General features: G+C 32.5%; 1 long non-coding RNA gene across 1 annotated transcript; it reads left to right on the plus strand.

The window, feature by feature from the left end:
* Positions 1 to 6,529: 6,529 nt before the first annotated feature.
* LOC134242819 (uncharacterized) lies at positions 6,530 to 12,798 on the plus strand. The gene is made up of 6 exons (XR_009986932.1): positions 6,530 to 6,861; positions 8,940 to 9,116; positions 9,906 to 10,022; positions 10,142 to 10,261; positions 10,427 to 10,519; positions 12,608 to 12,798. It is a non-coding gene; the product is annotated as an uncharacterized LOC134242819 (long non-coding RNA).
* Positions 12,799 to 12,844: the final 46 nt, after the last annotated feature.

Genomic DNA, 12,844 nt, shown 5'->3' on the forward strand with positions numbered 1-12,844 from the left:
GCGAAAATTGAAATACAATTTTAATTTGTAAACTTAATTACTTTATATATAAAGGTGTAAGCGGACATTTTCCGTAAACATTGCGACGTTTTCTGGGAGGGGTACTGTGGATCTTGTGATTAAATTAGGAACACTATATATATCGCGTTTCAAATTTACCAAATATTAACGATAACCGATATACACAACTGTACATGTATTCATCGATTCCACAAATACAACAAAGTTTTATTACATCAGTTGAACTAAAAAGGTGGGGTTATTCAAGTTCAAAATTGTATTTTTTTTTTCAATTTGAACGTAAATAGCATGATATGCATACATATATCTCGACTACTATAAGTTAATTTCTCTTAACCTCAGATAACCCATATGTAGCTTTAATAACGGAGATGACACTAATACATGTGTATGAACCCCCACCCCCCACCCCGAGCGATTTAGAGATCAGCCCATAATTCTTGATATCAGATATCAAATGAAAGGTCTTGTGACTGTACGTAAAGATTTTTTGTTCAATTGCCATTCAGATTTTTTTTTGTTTTCGAGATATGCTGTGTAGAAGTATTTAGTGATCAGTTTTTCAAGTCCTTAATGAAGCCCTTCTGCCAAAATTAAAATGGTGAATATTGTTAAAAACGTTATTCTGAACATCTTTTCTTCAATTAACTGCTTATCAAAATATTTTCGCCTTCTCGAGAAGTAAAGCCTCAAAGATTTATCCATGTGGCCCGACCCTTAGGGTCTCTTATTACATAATGTATGATCAAATTCAGGTATAATATGTATTTGTCAATCGTTCAGTAATTTCTAACAAAAATATTACAGAGGGGTAGTCACAAACTTAAATGTGGGGGGGCTCAACTCCATAAATTCTTTGACAAGCAAAAAAAAAAAAAAAAAAAAAAAAAGTTAAGATTGAAAGTTAACCAAAAACGAAAGTCCGATTTGGTGGTGGTGGTGGGGGTGGGGGGGGGGGGGGGGGGAGTGGCCAACTTTTTCAAATGCACGTTACTTTCAATTCCGATTTTTTCCCCACAATTCTCCGATATCACTATACTATGGTCAAAAAGTGGGGGGGGGGGCAACTATCCCTTCATTGAATATTTCCTATAGTAAAGGTAATGTTGGGAAAATAGTGGGGAGGCAGGTCTTAACGATTTAATTACTATATTACATTTATTTACTATATTATACAACAATTACTTCAAGAGAAATGCTTACTCATTTGTTGAAAATAAACAAAATTGCCATGAATGAGGTTTAATATTATTTCTACATAGCTATGATTTTGTTCTTCATTAAAAAGTGGGGAGCACAGACATACTCCGTGCCCCCCCCCCAGATCTGAAAGTGGGGGGGGGGGGGTTAGTGCCCCCGCTGCCCCCCCCCCCCCGTGACTACGCCTATGTATTAGAGTTAATGAGTTATAGAATGAACAGTTTGGATCATTTGAGCCCCTTCTCTTAGGGACTAGCCCTTTTTCTTGATATCAAATGAAAGCTCTTGTAATTCTACACAACTTTTATTTTTATGTTTTAACAAAATATTTACATGTGTAAAAATTAAAAAGAAAACGTGTCAAATTTTGTGAGATGTTTGCGAGTCTATTTTTCGAGCCCAGGCGAACATCTGCGCCCTTTACGCTGGAAAGATATGCTTTAGAAAAAAAAGCAAATCTACAATCCTTAAATTCCCTTACCTTCACTGAAAATCTCAACTCAATACCTTTATTCGTTTTGGTGTGATTGCCAGGACAAGCTGACCCTCTGAAAATCACTTAGTAAATCGTCTATATCTCAAGACCGGAAATGACGTCATCAATACAAAAAAAAAATTCGAATAAAGTTCAGATCAATAATATCTATTAGATCTGAAAATTTTTTTTGGTGAAAATTGACCCAGCCGACATTATCAAATAGTTATAGATAAAAGTCTTTTGGTCCCTCTGGGCCCCTTATTTGATGAATCAGCCCCTTCTTCTTCATTTCAAATGATAAGGTTCGTAAATTTAAAGATTTTTGTTCAACAAATACTTATAATTTATTTTCGTTTTCGAGACTACAGAATAAAAATCTATAGAAACCAGCCCTACAAGCCCTTAATGGGACGTTCCTGTAAATATTGAATGGTCGTTTATTGTTTAGAATACGATTCTGAACATCTTTTATTGAAATTTATTCAATACTGCTTATCCAAATAGTTCTACCTTTGGAGATAAAAAGAAGAAAAGATTTAGCATTTTGGCCCCTTATTACTTACTATATGGTCATATTTCCTCAAGATATTGTTGCAGTTTGTTGAGATAAGCATTTTTTCTTCAGAAATGTATAACAAAATCTTGATAATTAAAGAGTTATAGATTAAAACGTTTTTTGGCCCCTTTGGGCCCCTTATTTTATGGGTCATACCCCTTTTCTTCATATCAAATGAAAGAAAATCTATTTCTGCACAACTTTTATTATATATCTTTTAACAAATTATTGACAGGTACAAAGATATCAGACAAAACGTGTTAAATTGTGCGAGATATTTCCGAGCCTATTTTTCTAGCGCAGGCGAGCTTCAACGCTTTTTATGCTGGAAAGATATAGACTCAAAAAAGCAATTCAGCAATTCTTCCTTCACTTAAAATCTCAAGTTAGTATCTTTATTCGTTTTGAAGTGATTGCCAGGACAAGCTGACCCTTTGAAAATCAGTAAATCGTCCATATCTCAAGACCGGAAGTGACGTCGTATATATAAAAAAAATTCCAATAAGGTTCCGATTATATCTGTCAGATCAGAAAGTTTTGTGAAAATCGACCGAGGCGTTTCCGAGAACTCGCGTGCACAAAATAGGGGCCAGCCTTTTACATCCTTAAGGGGACGTTTTTGCATATATAGAATGGTTGTATAATGTTTAAAAGACGATTTTGAGCATCTTTTATTCAATACTGCTTATTAAAATAATTCCCCTTTTGGAGATATAAATATTCCAAGATTGAACATTTTGTCCCTTAATGGCCCCTAATTACGTAACATATGATCAAAATTTTACAATGCATTGATGCAGATTGTTATGAAACATTTTTTCTTCAGTTATTTAAAACAAAAATTTGATAAATAAAGAGTTATAGATGAAAGTTTTTTTTCCCCTCTTTGCCCTTTATTTGAGGGGTCACACCCCTTTTCTTCATATCAAATGAAAGAAAATCTTACTCTGCACAACTTTTATTATATATCTTTAAACAAATTATTTACAGGTACAAAGATATCAGAGAAAACGTGTTAAATTGTGCGAGATATTTCCGAGCCAATTTTTCGAGCTCAGGCGAGCTTCACGCCTTTTGCGCTGGAAAGATATAGACTCAAAAAAGCAATTCAGCCATCCTTCCACTACCTTCACTGAAAATCTCAAGTCAATATCTTCATTCGTTTTTGAGTGATTGCCAGGACAAGCTGACCCTCTCAAAATCAGTAAATCGTCCATATCTCAAGACCGGAGGTGACGTCGTACGTATAAAAAATTTCCAATAAGGTTCAGACCAATACCTATCAGATCTTAAAGTTTCGTGAAAATCGACCGAGCCGTTTCCGAGAACTCGCGTGCACAAAATCGGTAAGAAAAAAAAAGAATAATAATAATAATAATAATAATAATAATAGAGAAAAAGAAACCGAACGAAAACAATAAGGTCTTCCGTTGGAGACGGAAGACCTTAATAATAAAAATAGTGGAAAAGAAACCTAAGAATAACAAGAAGGTCTTCCGCTGAAGACGGAAGACCTTAATAATAATAATAGGAAACCGACGGAAAACAATAAGGTCTTCCGAAGGAAGTCGGAAGACTTTAATAATAATAATAAGAAACAGTAGAATCACTATAAGGTCTTCCGTGAAGACGGAAGACCTTAAATAACTAGAGCAAAGCTCGTTGCAAAGCAACGAGTAGGTCTTCCGACCGGTTTTGACCGGAAGTGCCGGAAGTAACGTCAACAAAAGAAAGCAATGAGCTTAGTAGTATCCAGTGACTACATAATTTCAATTTTGCATCAAAACCTTCAAAATAAACTTTTTTTGGCTACTTCCGGTTTGACCGGAAGTTACGTCGATGGACGGAAAATTAAGTATTTTGCTTTCAGTGACATATTTTACCCAAAAACATGTCAAAGACAGCCAATATATACATTTTTTGACTACTTCCGGTTTGACCGGAAGTGACGTTATTTGACGACTTTCATCAATTCAGGCTTCATTTCCGGCTGACATCAAAGCCAAAAGACCAGAAAAAAAGCTCAAATTAAACATTTTTTTCTATTTCTTTTGATTAAAGAGAGAAAGTTAAATTTTTCGTCAACTTCCGGTGTAAACCGGAAGTACTTCCAATTGATGTTTTTTATTGACGATTGTAAATGTTAACATAAGTTCTGTTTGCCTTTATTAAAGACGGTTAAATTTTTCAAAAAAATTTGAAATTAAACATCACTTCCTGTGTCGACCGGAAGTAACGGATGCCAAACTAAAAGACGTAATACATATTTTAAAGAGATGTTTTACCATCCCTGAAAATTTCGTGATTCAGTCTTGAGTGGTTTACAAGAAGATGCGTGGACAAAATGACGATTTTAAAAAAGGAAATCGGACAAAAAATGCGACCGGAAGTGATTTTTTAAAAAATGAAAAAAGGGTCTGGAGATTTTACAAAAATGCATCATTCCTGAAAAAATCATTGAAATTGGTTCAGTAGTTTCCGAGAAATCTTGTGTACTATGAAAAGGGAAAAATAATAATAATAGGAAACATAAGAAAACAGTAAGGTCTTCCGAAGGAAGTCGGAAGACCTTAATAATAATAAGAAACAGAGTAAAAACAATATGTTCCCCAACTTCGTTTGGGGAACATAAATAGGAGCAGAGCAAATAAAGACCTCCAAAATATCAGAGGTGGGATCAGTTGCCATGGAGGAGTGAGAAATTAGAATTAATACACACGTAGACATTTGTAAACAAAATAAATATATGTATGAACGAGTTTGCCCCCCAAAAAAAATGAATCCGAAGAAGTTAGAAAACTTTCATTTGACATCTACCAATTTAAAAATTTGCATTAAAAATTTCGTAGTTTATTTCTCAAATTAGGAAATAGATTTTCTAAAGTCTACAGATTTCTTAAACACACTTTTTGTTCAATATTTGTGTTTTACTTTTTTTTTTTAAATTTAAAATGAGGTTTTAGCAATATCATTAAATATATTTAACAGATGAACTCTGCAGTGTTATATTGCTAAGACCATAAAGCCATGTACCCTTTTTGTCAATTAAGTCGCAGAACGGAAAAGCTCATGTGACAATATATATAAAATGACACAACTTATCACTATACTTAGTAGCACATTTAGATGCTTTTGCAAGGAAGTGAAGATTATTTTCATTTCCTTTTTTTTTTAAATATTTCTATCAAATCATAAAGCTAAATTTTATTCACAGTACTTATATCCTTCTTGAGTATTGCAAGTGCCTAATACTGACCCTTTTTTGGATAGCAAGCAATCAGGAAGCAAAAAGAAAACATTATTTAGACACACACAAAAAGGTTAAAAGATGGGCTACTCGTCAAAATGTTTTCATTGTATTGTTTTCCTGATTTCATTTACTTTATTATTCGAAGTGACATTCACAAGTTAAATTAAGAATATAAGCATTTATTATGAAGCATTTGTGTGTTTAAAACTGATTTGGATGATACATCTTAACACAATAAGTTTTTCTTAACTATAATTGATATGGAGCATTTGGTATTAAGTCTTGTTATTATGTGAAAAATCTGTACCTGGCTTTTATGAATCCCAGTTGATTTGATAAACATAATATTCTGAGAGGTCGGGGGATTCTTACTCCTCTTACGCATCTGATCCCACATTTGATGTTTTCTATGGCTTGTGTTTTTATTTTTTCATCATAGGATTGTAAAATTGATATTTTCGTTCAAATCTATCTTTCACAAAACTGTATACATATGTTTTAGTTCATATCCCTTGGGGGAAAAATCATACTGAGTTCTGAGATGTTAATTTTGCATTGAAGCCTAAGAATTCATTTATCACAAATAGTGAAAATACTTCAATTCTTCATAAACCTGCTAGTTCATCGAAAGACGCGGTTAAAAAATCACGTACGGAGCGGGGTAAATAGAGACAGCAGCGGGGCTTGTACCACGTGAAATTGCGGAACCAAGAGCATTTAGATATGAGGAATATCTGTCAGATTGTTTTGGTTTCATGACGATGATCACTCGATTGATCACATCATGAAACCAAAAAAATTAGGCAGTTAATCATCAATTAAAGCTTCAGGATAAAGGTGACGACTTTAACTTTAACAATCGTCAACTTCCCTTCCCTTACTTATGTAACAATATACCCTTACCACCTGCAAATGTGATCCATGTCTTTTTAGTGATTGGAAACTCAAGTGCATGCTTTAATCACGAACAATTTCTAAAATAGATTAAGTTTTTGCCAAACAAGTTAATAAAACAAGAATTGAATTCTATATTTATCAAAGAGTTTTCCTTATTGGATAATGTAACAGCGTCGATAGATGGACAGTAACACTAAATGCTGCAATTATCCGACACTTAATTGTTTTGCTTGAGTGTTTAAATCGAGGGTTGTTTGAGAGAACAATCAGGAAGACGATTGGAGAAATTCTGACACATGTTTGGAGGAAAGCAAGTAGCCGAAAAAATATGTATATCACCTATAGTACATCATCGAAATTCGCTAACCATTTTTGAAAGTGAAAAGTGATAAATTCGAAAGATGTGGTGGAATAATTATTTCGTGTTTTATTTATTTTATATTCTAAATGTCGTCGGCGGTAAGTAAATAACATCACTGCGAATATGTTCATACAAAAAGTGCGTTGTCTTGTTTCATTTAAATTACGTCGTTTTAGAGCCCATGGTGTTTGAACTTCATCAGCCTTCCTTAAATATGTGGCAATATTACGCTATCATTAACGTTTGGTTTTTATTTTTGGTAAACATTCGTACTCAAAAGCAGCCTCTAAGAACAATCACTTTCTTTACCCAGGCAGACTTCTAAATAATTAGTTGATGTTTCAGAGAATTCCACAACTTCGTTTATAGCCAGCATTTCGTAAATTTCATGGTTGTAATAATGACTCTAATATTGAACTTTTGTAAGAATCGATAACTTTAACAGTGGATAACTTAGGCTCTCATTAAGGTATATCTTTACTCAGATGACTAAAAATTCCACTGATAAGAACGAAAAGCTACCTATTGCACATTGTAAACCTATGATTCTTGTGTTAAATTTCTATTTCAAATAACTAGGTCATTGACCTCGTTTTCATGCTAGGAGACCCTGAGTATTTCTCGGAAAATACCTCAATTTTTCACACTATGACCATATTTTTCTTCACTCGGAAAATATTACAAGCAACAAAACTCTTTAAATAATAAAACATTATAGCAATGGAACAGAGTTGCGCCTTTTAAAGAAATGAGCAGAGTTTGGGCCATAAACGTGATAATTATTACAGTCCGAATTTCCTCTGTCATATTTATGTTTTTTTCCTATTTTTAATCAAATATTGCAAAAATCTGACTGATAAGAACTCTAAATTATTTATAGCCTCAGGTTACCTTTGTTACCCTTATTCTCATGGTATTAATATTATATGGGGTCAATGATCAAATTATTGAGATATGTTGACTGCAGTGGTTTTTGTACATGCTTTTGAATTTCTTTATTTCACAGCATTTATTTATTTGAAATAATTTATGAGCTTAAACACATATAAAATTTGCAAAATGATGTATTAAAATACATGTCACCTTTACTTTGTGATTAATATTGCAAGAAATAAAAATGCTGACAAAAATGACAAATTAAGAATTTAGTCCAAATTTCCTCTGCATAGCCATACATTGAGTTTTGTTTCTGTATATTTTCTTCAAATAGTGATATAATAAATTTTTTAATTGATTTTGATATAAAACTTAGTTATTTTATCCATTTAGAACAATTTTTGATTTAATATATTATACTTTATAAAATTTCCTCTCTGATTTCTGAAACCTGAGTAAACGTCATCCTTAAAACCTATATTGTATAGGGGTCCTGAATTAATAGTCTTTAAGAAAAGCTTAAGTTAAAGTGGCAATAAGTAATATGTTAGGGGTAGTAAAATGACTTAAAGGCATGCAATCAACACACAAAAAAGATTGGATCAAAATAAAATGACTTAAGGAGGCTGTGGATTCAACAGAGTAACCACCAGATTTAAATTATTTTTTTTTTATAATATCTTAATTAAGCTGTCAACTATCATACATTCTTGTTTTAAAATTTGATCATTTTTGTATATCTTTATCGTAGTAGGATGCTTTTCGTTCCCTACCAAGACAACGTAAAATAACCAATTATTATCATAAATTAACTGTGCGTCCAGTTTTGAAATAGCTTGGCACACAAATAGAATACACTAAGATACATAATTCTTTATCGCAGTTTTCGATTTCAATGAACAATTTTGCTATGGCTACTATTTATAGAATTCTGTGAAAAACTATAAAAATGCTTCTCCTCTCCCAGCTTTGTTAGAATTTAGTATAATTTTGCATAGAATTAAACGAAGGAGACTACATCGAGGATCATTATTTTATTTATTGCTGTTGCAAAGTTTCAAGCACAAATGTAACTTTTCCCTTCCTTTGTGATAAGTACAAACCAGTATAGCTACAGTCTCGACTGGTTCTTATTACAATGACTAATATTACTTTCCCCCCTAAACTATCCCTCTGCTTTCTGTAAATTGTGGAAGTCAATTTATCATGCTTAATAATAAATGTACATGTACAGACTTTTTTTTCGACAATCAAGCATCACTTTCAAATTTTATCAATTTTTTTCTTTTATTGAAAAAAGATTCCATTGCTGTTTCCTTTCACTGTGACAGAGGATGGGACAAATTTGAAGATAAATGTTACATGCTGTTTTCTGGATCCAGAAACTGGCATCAAGCTCGTGATGAATGTGCAGCGCATGGGTCGACTCTTCCAATAGTGTCAAATAGAAGAATCCAAAGATTCATCATCAAACAGTGTAATTATATAACTAATTTATTTATCTTTTATTACATTTATTTATCTACATTATGTATTTAATCATAGAAATCAAATTATGTTGTAAAAATAGTTAATATAGATTTTAAAGATATATATATTGGCTATTTAAAAGTTATTCTTAAAAAACCACCGAACTATACATTTTGATATAAGGAGACAGGCTAAAACACAATAATATCTAAACACTAATTTATTCACATTTTTGAAATGTCTATGTTTGTCAAATATATTCCTATTTGCCATAAGCTGTATAAATACGAGGGTTGCTCTGAAAATTCGTGGAATTTTTGTCATATTCTTTTTATTTAACAAACAACACACTTAATAATTCTGTAGTCATAAATCCTCAACGTTTAAATTTAAAACGGCTCTATTGATTCACATTTCAAATTATATCTTAATATTTTGCTTTAATGAAAAAAATCAATTTGAGAAGATTTGTCATTTTCATTGAAAACGACAAAAAAGGTGACGTTGTATAACGTCAACAAGCAGTAGAAGTGTATGGTTTGGCTCTATTTGTTGTTATGAGCCAAAATGATTCTGGCTAGGGATTATAGCTAGTAACTGTTTTCTCCGATATATATAAAATTATTTAACCATAATGAAATAGGTGAAATTTTTACCTTATCAGAAATCTCTCTTTATCAGAGATCAAGAAATTCGTAAAGATTGTAGACTCGATTGATAAGTTTACTACCCATTCTAATGTGACTGATATGTAACAAAATGTTTGTAACTGATTTATTTGGATATAAATTCTTAGACGGGCATCTGCTTGGTTCACACGGCGTGTATTTGTCTGGAAATGATATTAAACAGGAGGGCAGTTGAGAATGGTTGGATGAGGACGAACCATTTTCTTTTCACGCCTGGTATAAAGGTCTGATTTGTCACATCATTAGGTGTTCATAAAAAATCTACTAAATGATTCTTAAATTTAGATTTGACATTTTACAGTGTGTTGAATATTTTAATATATTAACCGAAAATTGATTTTAGGAGAACCTAGCAATGATAATGGAATTGGTGATTGTTTACATATCTGGAAAACTCACGAATATCAGTGGAACGATGTCCCTTGCCATTACCCTATCTCTAACTTCTTGTGCTCTAAATCAGGTGTTATTTCATTTTTTTAACAAAATTACCACAATCTGTTTACTTTAACTCTATGATTTATAATGACAATTATCTCTAGATGTATTTTATGGTTTATAATTTAGAATATAGATAAAAAATACTTAATTTTTCTTATGAATGTATGTAAGTATGTATATAATTCAGGAAGGAGAATTCAAGCAGCTTTGTCGACATCTTGTGGTTGCATAAATGGAAACCAAAACTTTTGCAAAATTGGAGACATATCACATACGAGAAGTAAGTAAATAAACCAAAAAAAAAATCTCAGATGCAAAGCAGACTTGCAGCTCCATAAGTTAAAAATCCTACCAACAAGTGAAAAAGAAGTGATGAAGAAGTATTATTATCCTAAAATCTATATACAAAATATGCATGTAAAAATATGCTAGAATGTTCAAATACTTATATAACTGCCCATAAAAGATCTTTGGAAAAAAAGAAGTGAATGTGTTTACACGTGGCGGCTGAATTATTGACACGTTCTTAAAAATTATAAATATATAAATGTTTAATAAACGAAGGGGGAGAACAAACATAGCTAAAAACAAACATAGCTAAAAACTAACATCTTTTTTATTGTCCCCCGCTTTAACTGAATATTCATTTCGGTTTGTCCGTCCATCCGTCCTCTCATCCTTTTGTCTATTTGTTTGTCTGTAACACTTTCGTTTCAACAATATATTTAGAAAAAGCCTTGGAGATTTTGCATTTTGCAATGAAATCTTGCATAACCGATTAGAAGAGCCATTAAATCGAATGCGGCTGACGTTTTTCAGACTTATAGTCTTTTCTTATATACATTTTTAGCTCAACTGAGCCGAAGGCACAGGTAAACTTTTCTTATCAAAATTTGTCCGTTGTCTGTCGTTGTCGTCGTCATCGTTGTAAATTTTTCGCATTTTCGACATCTTCTAAAGAACCATTAGCCAATTTCAACCAAACTTGCCACAAAGCATCCTTGGGTAAAGGGGATTAAAGTCTGTTCAAAGGAAGGGCCACGCCCTTATTCAAGGGGAGATAATTGGGAATTAATGAAAATTTGGTGGTATGTTTTAAAAATCTTCTTCAGAAGAACTACTGTGCCAGGAAAGATGAAACTTATGGGGAAACATTCTCAGTGTAGATTCAAGTTTGTTCAAATCATGACCCCCGGGGGTAGGGCGGGGCCACAATGGCCGACCAAAGTTTTACATAGAAATATATAGGAAAATTCTTTAGAAATCTTCTCAAGAATAGCAAAGCCATAATTGATCATATCTATATGGAAGCATCCTCAGGTAGTGTAGATTCAAGTTTGTTCAAATCATGACCCCCGGGGATAGGGCGGGGCCACAATGGCCGATCAAAGTTTTACATAGAAATATATAGGAAAATTCTTTAAATCTTCTCAAGAATAGCAAAGCCATGATTGGTCATGGGACTACTTCTGGATTTAAACTTTTCAATAAAAAACCAATTTCTACTTTTTCCTAGCCACAGTGCTCAACTTTACTGAAAAAATTTGACAACCAAATGTGTGTGTTAGTGTGTGTCTGGAGGGAAGGGGGGGGGGCAACCGGACATTAAATGTACAATAATTTTCTATGATAAAGTTTTGTTTCTTCAAAAATTTTGCTATGCGCATAATAATCATATCTATTCTTTGAAAAAAATTCCAATGTTAAGAAAAGAAAATGCGGTAAACATTTAGAAGGTAAGATAAGAAATATTAGCTATTGTATGATCTACCATGGTAATGCTAAGATGTCCACTTTAAACTATATGTAAGCCCAGGGAGACCATTTCAATGCTTTATCCAGCAACATGTATAAATAAGGGTAACACCAATGTGCATTTTCATTTTTTTTAAATTATTTTAATCTATACTCACAACTTACATTCATACTATATAAAGTTGCGTCTTAGATTCCAACTCGAAAATCATTGAAAAAGAGTCTGATGCTCTTCGACTTCCAAAAACCAGAAAACATTGCATGTCAGCTGTTCCTTTTTGATTTATTTTACTTGTTGTATGACAGAAATATTTCTATTTGTTCTTGGTTATTTATACAGTCAAGGATATCAAAGATGAATCAATAATCTTCCAAACTAATTTCTTTTTCCTCTATTTATTAGAGTCATAAATACCCTAAGGGTTGGTTAGGAAGTAAGGATTTGGACGGGGAACTGAATTGATATAAATCACATGATAACTGTACTCAAGTATTAACTTGATTGAGAGTAACAAATCAGAATTATCAAAACATCATTATTGTTCAAAGTTTTTTTTTTTAAATTTTTAAAAGTTTACTGTTTTTATTGATTTATCCATGCATTTTTATTCAGAAAAACGAAGTAATGGCAGCAGTAGAAGGCCGGAGGAGGAAGGAGACCCGGACCTCCATTTTTTCTGAGTAGAGGACTTTGCTATATCACATTTTCCTTTAGATGCGGATTGGTTCATTCTTATACTTTTTGTTGCGACCGAGAATGGGCGAAATGCTGATGTTTTATATATTTTAAAAATATTTTTTATTGGGGGGTGGGGGGCAAAGATGCCCCCTTCATATCTTTTAAACAGTT

This window comes from Saccostrea cucullata, unplaced genomic scaffold (genome assembly GCF_032062105.1).
Source record: "Saccostrea cucullata isolate Sc308-1 unplaced genomic scaffold, CSIRO_AGI_Scuc_v1 ctg14453, whole genome shotgun sequence".
In the NCBI taxonomy this organism is placed as follows: Eukaryota; Metazoa; Mollusca; class Bivalvia; order Ostreida; family Ostreidae; genus Saccostrea; species Saccostrea cuccullata.